Consider the following 18,711-nt stretch of genomic DNA (forward strand, 5'->3'; position numbering starts at 1 on the left):
CAAGTTGGTGGCCACCGTTCGAGTGGCATCACTGTGACATCTGCCCCGGTATCCACTAACATTCCCAGGCATATCCGTGCCGGGCAACTCGGCTCTTGCTGGGTAATCATCACCGCCGCCATGGGTCTCTCGTCACAGCCTATGACCAAGGCCACGCGGGGGCTGTAACCTGCAAATCTTGCTGGTTCTGCTCCCCTGCCTGAAGGTTCACTCCCCCTTGGGGGCCAAGCTCCTGGCACTGGCACCATGATGGGGGCCATTTGACTCACAGGAGGCGCGAATCCCCCTCGCTTCGCCCTCCTTTAGCCGTTTCCCGGCTTTGTGGTTGGACAATCTCTTGCCAGGTGTCCTGGCTTCCCACATACCCAGCACCTCCCTACTGGGCGCGCTCCTCCTCCATTACGTCCTCCCCTTTCCGCTAGCGGGCACCCAGCTTTAAAGTGCCCTTGCCGTCCACACAAGTGACATCTCGGCCCCACCCCGGCCGCTTGCACCATCACCCTTTCTTCGCTTCCACAGTCAGGGTTCTGGCAGACGTGCGCTCCCGCACCACCATGCTGATTCAACGCCTCCTGGCGCAAGACATGCCTAATGGTTTGACCCAATGAAGCCCCCACCGCCAGGGTGCGGAGGATATCTTGTGTTTGCGGATTTGCTTGATTTCGGAGGCAATCCATAAGGACTGCCTCCTTGGCTGCTGGTGGCAATTCTGATTCTATAATGGCCTTCTGCATCCTGTCACAAAACGTTGTAAATGGCTCTGCTAGTCCTTGCTGTATCTTTTGCCAAAGTTCCACTTTTTTTTCATACCTGCCCACTTCACTATACGCTCTGCGGGAACTCTCCGTGACTGCTTGCAGCTCCCTGCCCCTCCTCCAGGAGCTATCCCGACAGGGAATATCCCGGGCATCTCTATCCTTACTCCATCAAGGCTACAATCTCTGGCTATCAGCCGCCAGTTAGGTAACTCGACTGACTGTCGCTGGGGCGCCCCCTTCGTTAAGAGTCCTGTCTGCCGCCGAGTTACTTCCCCTAGTGCGCGCATAACCTGCTGCAGCTGCCGCAGCACGTCCTCCGCGGACCCCTCCGGAGCTGCAGCGCTCCGGACCTCCCCTTTTGGCGGTCCCTCTCCTCCCTCCTTCTGACTGGTCCTCCGAGTCCCTGCTGCCTTATGCCTCTTTTTTGCGCGCTGCAGGCGATCTGCCCCGTCTTCCCACATGTGGGCATCGGTTTCTCCTCCAATTTCTGATTCGCTGCTACTCGAGGTTGTTCTATACCCCCCCTGTCCTCCCCTCCAGGCACTCCAATCCCCCTCCTCGTCCGACTCCCATCCAAGGGTTGCCCCGGGAGCCAGTCTCGAGGGTCGGGCAGAGGGCGGTGCCGCTGCCGGCGCTGCTTCCGGCACTGATCATCTTTCTCCTTCCGCTCCGTCACCCTCCCCGCGCGCAGGTACCCGCGCCTGCGCCAAATCGTCCCGGGGTATGCAGGGGGGCATTCCAAAGGTCCTGCTGGCTCAGCGGGGAACACCGCCGCTTCCCGATCCACCTCCTTGGGAGCCTCAGACTGAGCAGTTGGCCAGGCTACTCCGTCCGAACTCTCCCCTTCTTCCCCATCCCCCGCGATGCTTGCCCCTGTCTGGGTCCCCACTGCCCCTCCTGGGTCTATTTCCGGGCTACTGTCGCCTGTAGCACCGTGCAGGCCCGGCGCGCCTGCCGCCACGTCTCCCGATCATCCCGAGCCTTCAATAGTAACCGGTGTATCTTTCCCCAGAGCTGTATGTACTGGGTTTTTCCCATCATAGCCCTGTCGGCTAACTCCTCTTTAATTCTCACCCAATTATCTTTATTAAATATGTCTGCGGGACTCCGTATGAGCCCCTGCGTAATCATCCATTGGATGGCCTTTGAGGTAGGCGCCTTCGATATCGAAGTTCCATATTCCTTCCCCAATCCCTTCAGTACCTTTACGACTGATTCCACGGCGCGCCCGCTGACCTGCGGCTCCCCGTCCCGCCCCTGCATGCCCCAAGCTATCTTTTCCCCCCGGCGAACTTGCCAAGCCGCCCCGCCGATCACGTTGGGGTCACCACTTGTTGCTGTACGCTTCTACGGGAGAACTTATCTTGGGCCGCATATCTCCGGGACACAGGGCTCTACCCACCCTGGGGACAGTGAATGCACAGACATCAATATGACGGATACAAAATGTCCGTTTATTTAGCTGCGTCACACGCTTATATAGCTCTTGCGCTTCCTGTTCCTGCCACTCCTATGGGGAGGAGTCTATCTTTCCGTCACATCCCGTGATCTTCCGGTCGCCGATCCCTGTCTATTCCCCTACATGCATTGGATTTGCTAGCGCAGTTTCCAGAGTTTATATTGGACCCCACGAACGCTGAGCCAGCAGTAAACAGGGCTCTTGTTCAAGTCCTAATTTAAAAACCAGCTTTAATACTAATCTCCAGCTAGCAGCTTGTGGCCCTCAGAACTGCTAGTATCGTAGCCTTGACAGGAGAAGCCTAATAATTTGGTTTCTTCCACAGTTTTGACAGGCCTGTATGGAGAGTCTTTCAGTGGACAAGCTAATATTACTATTAGATGAGGATGAATCACAGAGTAAATATTGAGGCTAGAGTGAAGTTTGCATTTAAAATTACAGTTTGGTCAGCAGACGCTGTCTTCATCCTACTAAACCTCTGAAGCCAGGAGGAGATGTGCTGACAGACACTAGGAACTCTTTAATGCCATTTCCTGACTGGGTGTTTATCAGCGGTTGACTATTAAGAATGGAGATAGAACTGGTTTTAAGAACAGATGCACACACAACTGCATGAAAATCTCAGTTCATCTTTATACAGCAGCCAGATCACACAACTGGCTTTTGCAGGTACTGAGAGATAAGCAGTAGTTCAGTATTTGTTCCTGTATGAGTCACTGAGGTTATATTTAGTATTGTGGGTACAATTACATTTAGTCTTGGGAAGCAAAAGAGATAGAATAAGTTTATTGCAAAGTTAGCAAAAGCTAAATTAAGGACAGTTGTTTGACATTGCGAAGGCTTTATTTTGGGCTATATTTTAGGGTGCAGCCACAACAGTAGGTTACTAGTAAGAGTATGTTAAAGGCTAGAAGCAACCTACAGTTTGGGGACAAAGACTTTGATTTACTGCTGTATTCCACAAAGCGCTCAAGACTCATCTGGATATTCAAGTCACAAAGAACAGCTTAATTTTGAGAGATTATGGATGGGGTCACTATTGGACTAGATTGGGCTTAGATATAGAGATCCAGTCATCAGGAGAAGGAGGATTTGCTACATTTCCAAATTCTGTGAGGCGTATGAAGATACTGAAAGATAATTACATCAAATCAAAAAATTAAGCATTTATGAATCACCACATTACAACTGAGCATAAAGGTAAAATTAGGCCTAGAACCATTTGTGATTGAAGGGCTCAGCTTAATGCCCTCACAGGGCTCAAGTTATATGAGTGAATACGTCCCACCATAATATGTCACATTACTCTTTCTTAGATTTCTTTCTGGCATGTATATGGTAATATGTTTCTATTAAAATGGTAAACATAGCATGGAAAAGAAGAAAAACCTCAACCTCACCGATATGCATATATCTGTATAGTAAATCAACTGCACCAGAGCTGATGGAAAAAACATCTCTTGGAATGGGGAAAGAAAATTCAGAAAAGATTAATTCAACATATGTTAAAAATGTCTCACAGTTTGATTACTGAGTTCATTTAACACATATTTCTAAGCTCAGCTTGGCTTTCTTCATAGCTTTGCAATTTGGATTTACAAATTTTATGTTTGGCACTTCATGCAAGATAAGAATCACACTCCAAGACTTACAGTAATATCAGTGTAAACTGGGCATAGAAGCACTGAGTGATGCAGAGTTACTCTGGATATATGCCGATGCCCCTGAGATCAGAATATGTCCCACTCTCTTGGAACTGAATTATGAGAAAGACTGAGCTGAGAATGACCTTGTGTACATATAACTGTCGGCTCTTCTGAATGCATTCTTCCTAAATCTTGCATATTCTGACAGATCCATTAACAAACTGTTTTCCAGAGGTATCACTGGTAATAAAGGGCAGTACTGTTCCAGATATTTTCTTCCCTTTTTTGGCAATTTTTTGTCTGTTTATTTTCATGTAAGATGTATATTGTGTTTTTGAGGTAGAAAATGAGATACAGAACATTGTCATCTTGTGGATATTTTGAATGTTTAAATAGGAGTTATCTGCTTGTCTATCAACTTCCAAATTTAGAATAACCTCTTAGTATGTGCTTGAGGCTTAGCGTTATTTGCAAGTGTTTAGAATTGTGATCCTCAAATTAAATTTAGTTTATCACTAATGTTTATACATCTAAACAGTCATTGAACATTCATTATTGTTATTTTCTTGCGTAAAACTACTTTTTCATTTAAATTGATGAACAAAGGCAATAATTTGAATGTCTAGCCACACAACATAAATGATGTCTAGTCAAGGCAAATAGTTTGAATTTAACCAAGAGGAGGAAATATAATTGTCAAAGTGGCTTAAAAAAGCAAATAATTAATATATTTCCAGGAACTGATTTTGTTGGGCGGCATAATCATTAATGGAATGAAGGTCTCAATTCACAACATAAACTGTTTGAAAATAGTGCTCTATAGAAAGCATTAGCAAGTGCAAATAGTCACATACAAGACTAAAAGCCAAGCATGTGGCTGTGTGCCACAGTACCTCAGTGCCTCTGCTCCAGCCTTGAAGAGGCACTGATGCCAGAGTGTATTGCATTAGCTACATTTCTGTATATACCAGCCAACACAATAGAAGAGTATATCACAGGATATTATTTTTTCCCTGGAACAAGATTGTTCTTCCTCATCATCCATTATACTTTAACTCTGTATAAGCCATGAAGTTGTAAATTTGGATTCTTTTTATGTTTATATCAGTATAAATTTAAGTGAAGAAGTCCTAGTATAAGTATTACACAGTGCTTGCATCATGTCCACGGACACACTGCAATTCTTTTCACAGCCTAGAATATACATTTGGTTCTTTTCTTTGTTTGCATTATCTGAAACTCCACAAACTCTTTGTGAACAGTTTACTTTGTACAATGAAATTGCAGTGGTTACTTGTAACTGAGCATATAACCCAAATTGTTTCAGTTTTCTAACTGGATGGCTGCATGTAACAAACAGGGAGAAATCTTGAGAAAAATCAGTGATGCTGTTACTGAATTACCATGGAATTCAAATATTATTTACTCTTATTATATGAATCCCAACTCACTCTACATGCAGTCTTTTCCTAAGTATTCTGAATGGAGCTAGAACTTTTTTTTTAGACTGAGATTACACAATTCATATGTTCTACAGGATTTAAAAGGGGTTTCTAAGAACCTCAGTCCCCTGCTGCCTTATGCACTCAAGCATTCCACTGAAATATTCTAACTGCATTACTTTTGTTGAGATAAAGTAATTGCAGGTACAGAAGTGGGTCTGCTTTTGAAGATGGACCAGATCTTTTCCTATGATCCCTAGGTCTTCAGAAAGTATAGAATGACGTGCACTTAATTTCTCTCTGGAATTTTTAATGTGAATGAGTAGCACAATCAAGATTTAAAACCCAATGCAAGGAAGACACATGTCTTATCATAATGAAATTATTACTGAAAATAAAATAAATCTACTTCTATTTTTAAAAAGAAAGAAGCAAAAAATACATTGCATTCTTCATGAGTGAACCCCAGAACATTCTTAGTGATTAAAAATCTGATAAAAAATTATACTTTTTTTTATCCCTTTGAAGGCAATTGTCTGGTGCATGCAAATAGCACTGGTGATCTCTCCTAGCCTTTGATACAACAAGAAGTATACTGCAGTTAATTGAGTGCTTTACCTGCTGTTGTGTCCCAAGTTATTCTTCCCATTCCTAAGGTCAAGAACATTAAATGACATCCAGGTTAAGACAAAATGTAAATAAGAATATCTATTCATACAAGATAGATAATAGAGTAACAAATTTCATAAAGATACAGATGAACAAAAAGAAAAAGAAATCACATTTAATTGGATTATGTCAAGATTACCTCACAAAAATCTCTCTTTCCCTCTTTCTCTCTCACTTCACTTCATCTGCTGCCTGCTTCTTACAAGCTGGCAGTCACAATTTCAGTCCTGTGGCTTATGCTGCATTTCTGTTTGGAGACTCTGATAAAAGCACCCATCCATGAGAAAGAATGTCCTTTCCCTCACAGAACACGTTTCAGGACTTAGCCCTCAGGAACTATCCTTGCATATTCATCTTGGACAAGCTTGTTAGCTCATTTAACCTGTTCTCCTTTCAGTTATTCCATGGAGTTCAGGCAGATTTAATGTTTCATCACGAAGTTCATTTTACTCACTTTCATCCAGGAGTTAACTCTGGCTGTACTTCTTAATTAAAATGAGTAACGGTCTTTGGATATACAAAAGACACTCTCTAGGCTTGATATGATCTCCTGTGGTTTACTAAACAATCCATTGCCACAACAGAGCTTAAACTGGTCCCTGACAGTGTCCTGAGGGCATCTCCTGTTCCATGACTTTAGTTAAGGTAAATTAAGGACTTCGGATGGCTGAGGCCAAGGTCAGCTCCCTCACTGACAAGAGCTGTTGGGAAGTGAGTTAGAAGTGACAGTCTTAACCTCTTTGTACATAGTCAGAGGCTTTCTGTATTGGTCCCCACCTGAGCTACATCACAGCTGTGACAGCTACATCTGTACCTGGTCCTCTACCTCCCTGACCCAGACCTGGACATGACTTTCTGGTGTGACCTTGACTCATCTGCTGGATGATCACTGACCTGAGACTGGCCCTGATGCCTGTTTCCAGATGTGGTTCTGGTCCTGATTTTCCTGGTTTAATGTCCTTACACCTTGCAGGTGATGCCACTGCTCCAGCTGCCTTGCTGCTTTGTTACCATCCTCGCTCCCAGCTCCCCTTCCTTCATGGAACAGCCTACCCTCAGGACTTCCAGCCATGCTTTTCCCTTTGGTGATTCCATGCCACATTTCATTGTGAACTGAGTTTGGATCTTTTAGCCCACATGAATCTATAAACTATTTAATTTCATAGAAACTGCTGAAGCAACTAGTTCAACACTACTTCTTAATTAAGACCAGACATTGGTTTCCCCCTTTGTGGATTTACTGTTTAAAATACTGGTTCTCAGTCCTTTTCCTGTAACAGCAACCATTGCTGCATTCTCGCAGCATCTAAGCACCAGTTTGGGTTTGGTTCCTAAATGCTTGTGCATCTGGACCTGTTACTTCATAGAGGGAGCTTTACTGCCTATAGGATGCAAGTGTCAGACAGACATATATATAAATATACCCTCTACTTTTTGCTATGAGAATATGCATTATTTCTCGCAGTATAGCAATTTGTAATGCATGAAGTTTATCCCAGATTACAGTATCTGAACGTTTTTAAGACATAACAGGGCTGTTACAGGCCATGTTCACAGAAAGATGTTAGTCTAGATTTGCATCTAACCTCAGATACGTACATAATGCTATTCATGTTAGCCTGAGGACAGCACAGCACAAGAGTAGAGAGAAGTACAATGACACAGTGGGGAATAGCATAGATTCAAATATCAAATGAGGGGAGAATTTCAAAAAATTACGGAAATCACAAAATGCATAAAATAAGAATGCTTGAAAGTCAAAGGAGAAATAAGCCATTTTCATGAAGAAAAATAACATTGACCCAGAAAAGCTTGATAACCATTACCACCAATAGATGCAAAGGGACAGTTTAATAATTTATTATTACAAAGCACAGTTCAGCTACTTTGTCTCCTCTGCAGTGAGTGCTAATGTGTTTCATAAAACTGAAAGATGAAGGATATGGCTGTAATTCCATATTTGATATAAAGTCTTCTAGGAAGATCTCTTTCTAATTACGTTGCTTAGAAAGTAGAAAAATAGAACAGAATAAATCTGCTGTTTTCTATGTGCACACAGTAAACTTAAACTGCGAAAATACATATACATAAGGTTAAATATGAAGAGATAGTATTATATCCTAGCTTATAACTGCATCAACAATTGTTACAGAAAAATCTATATTTTCCCACCTTTTGTCACTTTTATCATTTTAACAGTAATTCCCAAGATTGCTGTATCCTACTTCTTTCCCCAAAACAACTTTCCAGAAGCAGGTGAAGAACACAGATCAGTGTTTCTATTACAGCTCTGCTATGTGCACTTAAATACATGCCTATAAATGAGTGAAAACATCTACTTACTCAAGTTTCATATCCATGCTGATAGTTCAGATTTTAAATAAAGTCACTGATGAATCAGGTAAGTACTGATTTGTTACCTTGACATCTAGCCAAAGACTAAGATGTCATGCTACAAACCTGTTTATAGATTCTTAGATACATCCATGAGCCCTTATGAGAAGAATTCTTTTTACTTTCGGTAGTTTTACTTCAAATTAAATACATGCTAAAGAGATTTGCAGGGCTCAGCTGTACAAGCAGCTAAAAATTCTACTTATCAGAAAAGGAGCATTTATATTTGGGCAATTCTTACTTTAATGACTTTCTGATGGAAATTCAGCTTCAAGACTCTCAAGAAAATGTGAATTTTAAGAAATTTTTTTTTCTCCGTTCATTCAAGTGGGGCAGGAAGGGCTTTTTCATGTATATGACTTTTGGTATTGGTTTGGGTTTTTTTTTTTCAAATTACAAGTCAGATTTTCCAGTCACCCATGGTCAGTAAGGGAAATAAATGAATAGGGATAGTTTGGGCTAGAGGTACCCAGAGGATTCTCTTGCCAGAAAACAACTCCTCACAGACCTGACGTTAGAACTGCCTACCTGTGCGCAACATACCTGTCACTTTTAATGACTGGGGATTCCAAAAGGACATTATGACCAACATATATTTTACTGAAGACACTTGGGTACTGTGTGCATCACCAGTCTTTGTGGCATGCATTCAGCACACTACAACTCCTTTCCTGACTGTGGGCAGCTCTGCCTCTGTTGCTGGATTGGGGAGAACCTAAGCATGGGAGAGAATTGGCCTTAGGCCATCTCAGTATCCACAAATCTTTGCAGATAATTGATAAGAAAACAACCTGCATATTTCTTATCTACACAAAGTAGAAAGTAAGCTGTAGTGTAAATGTGACCCAAACATCTTCTGTTCTCAAATAGCATACTGTACCATTTAAAATCTGATTTAGAATGACAGGCTTTTTTGTCTTCCAAAAGGTGAAGAAAAATAATGAAAAATCTATTAGATGTGTACAGTCTGAGTATAATGTCCAGGACATAATCTATATAATTTTTTTTTTTTCTGGATGGTTCTTCAAACCAAGGCTTAAATACAAAAAAGAATTTTGGAATAATACAAATAGCTCTTTGAAGATTACTATTGTATATGCCTCAGAAAAACATAGAATGGAAGATAAATAAAAATAACTCACTGCAACACAGTGTGAAATCTGACACTTCAAAACAGCAGGTTCCTTTATCCCCAGGGGGATAAACAGAACTGTTGAAAACTACATTAAGGATTTTTTATGGTATAGTCTTAACATCTCGGAAGGAAGTTTGTCTGTCTGCCACCAACTTCTGAATAAAGCAAGCAACTTCTTACAGCAAGAAAACTCATGTTTATCTGGCAACATTTAGGGATGTTCTTTCTTCAGCATTTTATCTTACAATGGGAGTTTTCTTCAAGAGGTTAATGAAGTCAGACATAATTTTGAAACTTTTGAATAGAAAACAAAATTGATGTATGGTTTCTTTTCAGTTTAGTCTAGTTTCTTATTTCCTACGTGCCTCTTCTTGTCTATCAGTTTCTACTTTTCAGGTTTTCAACCTGTAGGTGAATTCCAAACACATTTCAGCCTAAATTCTTACAGATTTCATGAAAATTGCTATATGCTGACTGGAGGAGAAATGCACAAAATACCTCCTTTGAGGTAAAGGCTTCAGCATGATTGTACTGTATCATTATTATTGCAAATACATGAGCATTGCAAATCACAGAGTACAGTGAAAACATTAAAGCTTCTTCAGTATAGGTGAATGCAAATAGAAAACATGGAATTAATTAAACAAAGGTTCACAGTTTACATTGTTCATTAAAATACTTGTATGCATGTAAATACACTTGGAATTATACTTTCAGTTTTTTCCATATCAATTTATATGAAAGTATGAATTGCATGATGAGATTTGAAAAACAACACAGAAGAAATGAAGCAAAGTGGAGATCATGTCTGCATCTCAGTTACACAACTGGCCGCTCAGTAGAACAGAAATACTTAAGTAAACTTTAAACTAGCTGGCGCAGGTACCACAACTTGTGTAGACACATGGTCACAGAACACACTGCAGGCTCACTTGCCCGGTTTCCTCTATATGCCATTGTAAATTACTCTAGAAAATGAACAATTATAGAATTTGTATGTAAACAGGTTGGTCAAACACACGTACCATGATCCATGATGCATTTATTTAGAGTCTTTGCAATGGCTACTCTCCAAATAAAATTTGCAAGCAGGGAAACCTAGACCTTTTATCATAATTTGCTAACATAAAGTTTTATCCAGTTATGACAAAGGACACAAGCGCTGTTACTAATTTGTGGCTGCATATTAAAAATGAAATATATGAGATAAGATTAAGTTAGTGTTTCCACTATATTAATATTCTTGTATGAGAGAGGTTGATTACTGTTGATCCTGTAATTACTCAAGCAGGGGAGAGACTCCATTATATAATATGCCTGTCTCGTACAAATGCTATATACTACACCCTATGGTGTGATGGGCATTTGTAAGGAGGTCCAGTTATTCAGTTATTTAACAAATCTTCCTGTTTTATCCCTTTTCTTTTGTTTTTTCTTTCTTTTACTTTTTTTTTTTTTTTTGCATGTGTACTGGATTGTTATTCATTTTATCTATAAGCACGTGTTCTTTTAACAGGTTTATTGCTATAGCAAGGACAGAGCTGAGTGGCTGAGTGGGCTGCAGCATAATTGCAGATAGGATGCACACTGTGAAAAAGCTGATGTTTTAAATGTCAAGTCAATTTTAAGGGGAAAATGGCCCAGAAAAAAATATAGATCGATGATTTAAAGACACTATTTTTAAACAGCTGATTGCTGGTAACTGAAATAATGTTCAACTTCAAGCAATTATGAAGCAATCCTATGATTTTGAAATTCAAATTCGTTCCTTGTAAGGGAGAGTCAACTTCTTTTTTTCTTTTTATATTACCAGATGGCTGGGTTTAGAAACCATTAAAAAAATATTTCAGTAAATAATAATTTTAATTGAATAACCCCTTTTTCAAAAGCATGGCTTACTTTCTTCTTGCTTACAAACTAATTTTAATTACTTGGTCCTACATTATAAGAATATTAAGGTTGAATTTGAGCTCTAACAAGCATGAAAAAGAGAAAGTTCATAACACAACTTTATTTTTTCCCTCCTGTATGTCAAATGAATGTAGTTGTATTGTTTTTCCCCCCAGAATCACACCTCATAGAGTAATATCTCTTTGTATCTCCTTCTGTCAGCTTTCTAAAAACCTTTTTTTGACTAGACCTTATTTACCATGTATTATCCAAACCTACATCTCATACAAAATCAATAATTTGTAGTGGTACTTTTTTAAAACTACTATTATAACATCAAAACACTTCCTAGATAAGTATTAATCCATTTTCACAGCTACCCTGAGATTAGGTGGCACTAGTTTTCCATTTGTTTTGTCTAGAAGTAGAGATGAAAACCAAAATTAAGAAAAAAAGTGTCTTTTGCTCTTCAAGTGTGGAAGAGTATGAACTTGATTTTTTTACCACTCTCAGCATTTTAATACAGCTGTATACATGCAAAGCACAGGTTCAATTAGTTTAAACTGCAGTGAAAGAACCCAGAAATTCTGCAAATATGGGTTCAAGTTGCTTCTGTAAAGCAAAGAAACAGCATTACAAATATTTTCAGGCAGAACTTTGTTAAGATCAGAAACAAAAGTCAGGAAAAGAATACACATCTCTGTTTTTTTTAACCTTAATTATAAGAACTTTATCTCATTTTCTCTTTGCTTTCAATATAAATACACATAATTTCTGCAACTATAAGCACTGATTGTAGCAAGGATCCTAAGTGTATGGTCAGGTCTTAAATGTCTTTCTGCATGTATATAAGCAGGTGAATTTAGGTTGCAGAAATTATTTCAATTTCTAACAGTCCTATATTTCAGATCCTTGATTTTACAGTTTAATTGCATAGTAAAATTCACATTATAACCATTGAAATGCAAAACTTTATTACAAGAATAATTTGGTGCTCCTGATTCCTATGGAAATGCATTTCAGATAATAATATTTGAAGCCATCAGATGTTGATAGTGCCAGGATACCAGAAGCCACAGAGGTCCCACTGGGTGCAGACAGTGAAGGGTAGTGGTGGATCTGGAAACCTGTATCCTACTGCATCCCTGGGGCAGGGACTGGTGACCCCAGCCAGGGGGCTAAGATGGGGCTCCCAATAGGCTGGAATGGGAAGGCCAGACAGCCTTATTAGTGCCCTCAGGGGCCCAGTATTTGGAAGGGGCAGTAAGGCAAACACCTGCTTTTCCTGGACAACCACGCTTCTGTCCCTGAAGGGTGGTCTTTCATGACATAATTCCTCATCTATTTCCTTTTATTGTTTGAGAGGATTCTCAGTGTGTCTGCATTCGTGCCCACAGAAGCTGTTTTCAGCCCAGTGCAGAGGTTTCATGTTCAGGTAAATATGACAGTCTTACAGAGTCTGTCTTTTAAACACAGGGAACCAAGTTTGCAAGGTATTATCAACCATGCAAAATATTGACTGGTCAGAGACAGAAAATAGGTTTTGTACATGTTCTCATTTGAAATAATGATAACATGTACAAATAAGTTAGAGGAAATTCAGCATATGTTCATGTATTCCGGAAAAATTAGGGGAATTAGAATATATAAAATTTAAATTAGGAACAATTTAATAACACATAATAGTTAAGGGGTAATTTCCTTTCCAAGTATCCCAAAACACATTATGTGTTTCTGTCTAGTAATGAAAACCTAGTATTTGTGAGATAAAATATGACATCTGATCTGACATAGTCCTATAAACCAGATTTCACAGAAAGATATGAAGAAATATTTCTTCCTTTGCAAGGTCAAAAGTTTGCAAATGTAGGAATCGAAGGGAAAACATAAACTGGGATCTGGTTAGAACTACAGAATCATCATTTCTTTTCTACTGAAATATTCCAAAGAATATCTTTCCGTCTAGGAGTGGTCAGTCTATTACTCTCAGGGCCCATTTGAATGATGAAATTGGAATGAGGAATGTATAAACAGTGCACCACCATAGGTAAAACATGAACTTTTTTTTTTAATTCAGTATCAGAAATATTACAAATGCACTTCATTTACTTTGATTTTTTTATTACATTTTTTTTCTGCATAATAAGAATTTCTCTATAGTTTCCTTGTGCTTCACTGATTCCTTTTGAAGTTAGGCATGCCTTTTGCAAATGCTTTCATTTCGGAACCAATATTTTCTTTGGAAACTGGTGTACTTCTAAACAGTCTATGGCTTGAAACAATTTGAAACTGTGTAAAGCAATTCTGAAGGATATCACTTTACAGTCATTACAAGAAAATTCATTGATTTCTCAGTCTTAAATGTCCTTTTTTATATCCTGTTGCAGTTTTCATTTTAGGTACATTATCTCAGAATTTTTTTTCAACAATTTATCCCTTACTAGCTTGAACAGGTAAAACATTTAGAAAATTAGTTTGAAATGTAAAGAAATAATTCTGGCTTCTCTTGTGATGTTACAACACAGACAGTATTCAAAATATCTTTTTTATTTCCTCTGTAACATCTGAAATTCATTTTGTTTGCTCCTTCTTTAAACTTGGCCACTGAAGTAAGTAACAAACACTGCATATTTTACCATTTGCTTTGGACAATACATGGCATAACTAGATACACTTCACTGACTTAGAATACCATCAGATTGTGAAGTGGTATTATATTGGATTTTTGATGGTTATCAATAAATACCAGAATGCTGTGTACTACCAATTTCTATGTAAAATGTGTGAGCAGTTGCTATTTCTGAGAGGAATTCATCAATAAACTAGAAAACCTAATTCACACAGAGATATAAAGTTTAGACATGTAAGAAGACAAATGCGGTTTGTGCAAAATCCTCTTCAAATTCCTCATTTTGTGTAGTTTGAGTTTAGTTTAAAAAATGTTCTGCCATTGTTATGGGGAAAAAAACCCAAATCATCCTTTCTCTTCATTGACTGGGTTTTGGTTCTTAACTTCTTGATTTTACCTAATGTAGCTAAGGAAGAATGTTATAATATTTCCTGCAGTCAAATGCTCCTCAAGCCTGAAGGTCTTTCCTTCATCCTCCCCTCAGAAGTTGAAGAAAAGGAACAGCTATGAGGTACTGGTACTCATAAATACCCAGCCAAATTTGTTTCTAAGGAAACTGTACTAAATAAAGTTTGAGACTCTTTCATCAGGGCTACTCTGTCAGTCTGTCCTGGGCAGACAGATTTAGGGTTTCAATTTTCTCATTGCATCAGAATAATAGCAGCAGTTCAGAGTCATTTTCACATCTTGTCTGTGTCACTTTTCACTGCTTTGGGGATTATTTTTCCTTTGTCCACTGGTGGTTAATTCCCTTTAATCCCAAATCTTCCTGCATTTGAAACACTTCAGTTCTACAGAATTAGCCTCTCTGTTTCTAAATTACTGTCCCTCACACCTTCACAATCTGTCACTCTCTATGTTCACAAAAATAGGTTCTCATCCAGAAGCATACATTTCAACATTACATACCATTTATATATATGAAAGTGCTGAGAGCCTAACCTCTCCCTAAGTTTAATTTCATTGAAGAAGGTATTGACACAATGGGTTCAATTCATTTACTCCGTGTTGACAAGAAGTCAACATCCATTTGAATTGCTTTGGGATATCCTGCCTGATGTCCATCTATGAGTGCAGCATGGAACATCTCTCCTGTAGGCTCTTCGTCAAATATGTCAGCCCCATTTAAATGTCTCAGGCCATCTCAGATGGCAGTAGACACCTTTGTTTACAAGACAGAGTCAAACACTCCAGCAAATAATTTCTCTGTGGGACTTAAATAAATGTTTAAAGTTAAACACAGCTTCAGGGTACTTCTGAATATGGAAGGTATTGTCTGGATTCTGTTCAGTAAAACCTTTGATTTGTCCTCATACAACTAATAAAATGAGAACCAAAATATCCACTTCACACTTTCTCAGGAAAATGAACAAACATCGTTCTCCTCCTAAATCTACAGTTTAAAAATAAAATATACAAACCACAGAACAGACAAAGCATCCAAAAGTAAGAAATGAGATTGTATGACCCAATTTATTCCTATTTATTCCTGTACTGATGTTGATCTCATTTTATAATGGGGAAAATGTCAATAATCCTCAGTAAGAATGGTGGGATGCAGCCTCAGAATTTCTGACTTTGCTAACGCAGCCTTGTAAAGGTCTACACTTGAAAAGCAAGAGTAAATACTTGGTGCCCTGCTGACCTATGTATATTCAGTTTACAGCAACAGTAATAACTCCTGTTCCTTTTTCCTGCAGAAAAAAATTTCAAGGAGGACTTGTTGATGTTTCCACTGGCAGACCTAATGAGTCAGAAACACAGGATAAAATGATGGGAAATTATGGGAAATGGGAAATTATGGGAAACGGGAAATAATGGGAAATGGGAAATGGGAAATGGGAAATGAAAAAGGAAAAAGGATAAAGGGAAGGGAAGGGAAGGGAAGGGAAGGGAAGGGAAGGGAAGGGAAAGGGAAAAGGAAATGGAAATGGAAATGGAAAGGGAAAGGGAAAGGGAAAAGGGAAAGGGAAAGGGAAGGGAAGGGAAGGGAAGGGAAGGGAAGGGAAGGGAAGGGAAGGGAAGGGAAGGGAAGGGAAGGGAAGGGAAGGGAAGGGAAGGGAATTTTCCTGTCTAGACAATTTAAAATAAAAAAAAAAAAAAACACAACAAAAAAACCACAGCATGTTCAGACTCCCTGAAAGGCTAGCTTTTCTGTGGTATCTAGCTAACATAAAGATAAGGCTTTGCAGAAATAGCTTATGTTAAAATAAAATAATAGCATTTGAAATGGGCTGTATATTTATGTAGAAATTTATTTCATACTGTTTTGGATGGGAAAACTGAAGCCTAAAAATGAAAAATCTCAGTCCATCATTACCAAGTGAAGCAGTAGTAGAACAAAAGGTAGGTTTTAAAAGTATATATGACTGTCTGAGTTTCAATACAGTTTTGATGATACATGGTCCTATGGTATCCTATGTAACAGGTTTTCTTTGTTTCTCCTAATTAATCAAATAAAGAGGCCACTGTATTTCTCCACTACCATAAGTTTCAGATATTGTAATCAGAATCTGAGTGAATGGTGGATCAATAAAATAAGCTTTTTCAATTACATTAGATCAACCTTCACAGCTGCATCCTTTGAAACCTCATAATTTAAGTGTAGTAATTTAATTTTTTATCATACTGGATAGGTTTGAATGTACTAAAGTGGAAACCAAAGGTTAACTTTCTGTTCCTTTGCCCTTTTGGCACAGTTTGATGGTATTTCTAATGTTTACAGTAGGTTATATCAGACAAATCACTGTGCTTGTCTAATTATCACATTTATGATTTTAATTTTGTTTTCCCCAGCTGGCTTACGAAAACTGCATAGCTTATTAAGGAATGCAGTAAGAGCTTCACAGACTTCATGTTAAAAACACCATATTTGTAAAGGTGTTATTCTCAAGTCAAAAGCAACCACTGATTTAAAATTATTGTAATTTTTTCCTCAGAGCTCTACCATGCCATGTGCCTATATTACAGTTACTAATGACACACATGATTAGTACCTTGATTCATGACAATTCATACTTGTTTTTCTCCATTTTGCTGTTCCCTTCCTTTCTCTACATCTCAATTTAATAAAATATTCTTCTCTTTTTTTCTTCTTAGTATGCTTTACTTTGAAATTCTCTTTATTTTTTCCCCATTTTCCCTTTTTATTTATGTGTTTGCCTCCTTCCAGTTAATTGGGATCTGCTTGGTGTACTGGCTATCCCATGGGACCCACACTGGCACAGAGGAAAGATGTGAGGAGGAAGGAGTGACAGAGAAACCACTACATACTGACAATAACTCTCTCTCCCTGTGCCACTTGATTCCTTGCTGAAGGGACCGAGTGTGGCCAGTGGTAACAATAAGACAGGGAGGAGTCTGGAGTGAAGGAGTGAAGCTGAGCCTGTGAAAGGGGAGAGGGTAGGTACAGGATTAGTATTTATCTTTTTTGTTTCCCACTACCATAAGTCAATAACTAAATATTTATTTTAATTGACAATAAAAATAGTCAATTTTCCCAAAGTTGAGTCTGCTTTTCCTGCAATGGTGATTGATAATTGATCTCCTCATCTTTGTCTCAACTGTTGAGATTTTTCGTTCCTTTTGTTCTTGTTTTTCTCCACCACTCCTGTCTTCCTTGGGAGGCTGGAGGAGTGAGTGAGCAGCTGGGTAGGAGTTTGGCTGTTAGCCAAGGCTAACTGACCACACAATGTCAGCTCAAAATGTGCATAAGCTTTTTTTTGCACCCTGCAGGGGAAATTATACTAAAACTTCATCTCAGTTACAAGCTTCAAAATCAAGGGTTATCCTGCGCTATCTCTGAAAAAACATGGATGGAAATACCTCTACTTCTGGAAATGTCCAACCCTAAACCAGATAAAAGCTGACCCAACATACTAAATTTTATTTATTTCAATTTTCTTTTCTTTTTCTATTTTCCCCCTTCTTCCCTATTCTTTCTGTAATTTTCTTTTAGTTTTTTCTTTTACCTCCTCCTTTCTCTCATCTTCCTGTGACTTTAGTATCATGAAGGAAATATTCAAACTAAATTTTACCCCCATGTACTATCATGGACAAGGTTTTAGTCACATGTGCAACAAACCACATCTTTACACAGTCTGTGTCACTGTAGCTCCATTAGTGTTATTGTAACAATGTTATTATATAGCAACTGAGATCTGGTCCAGAATTCCTCATGGTCCTTAATGCAGCTTTTCTCTTCATATGTAATCAACTGATAAATTAAATTATTGTGTTCAGACTGAGGGCCTATGAATAATAAACTGCCACTGTTTTTTTTAATCACCCCATGATGTAATTTTATTAAATTAATTTTATTAGTCTTGTCATGTTTAAGTTAACATAGTTCACTAAAGTATAACTCTTTAGATAATTTTTAAAGTAATAAAAAATGAAAACTAACTTTTGCTGATTATAACATAGTAGATTTTTTTTCCTTCCATTTTTCCCTTGTGATATATGTTGTAACATGTGAAAATAGTTATTTTTACTATTAAAATAGGAAACACAACAGAATGTAACTTATATTTACATAAAACGTCGGATGCTCTTGAACAGATTACTGAAACAGATGACAGTTTATTGTTAATGGCATTACCTGAATTGCTGGTCAATGTCGAAGCATGAACAGTATGGTTTGAGTATGTATTGGCATAATGTATTGGCAATTCTGAGGACAGCTATCTT

The sequence above is a fragment of the Phalacrocorax aristotelis genome, chromosome 4, assembly GCF_949628215.1.
Source record: "Phalacrocorax aristotelis chromosome 4, bGulAri2.1, whole genome shotgun sequence".
In the NCBI taxonomy this organism is placed as follows: Eukaryota; Metazoa; Chordata; class Aves; order Suliformes; family Phalacrocoracidae; genus Phalacrocorax; species Phalacrocorax aristotelis.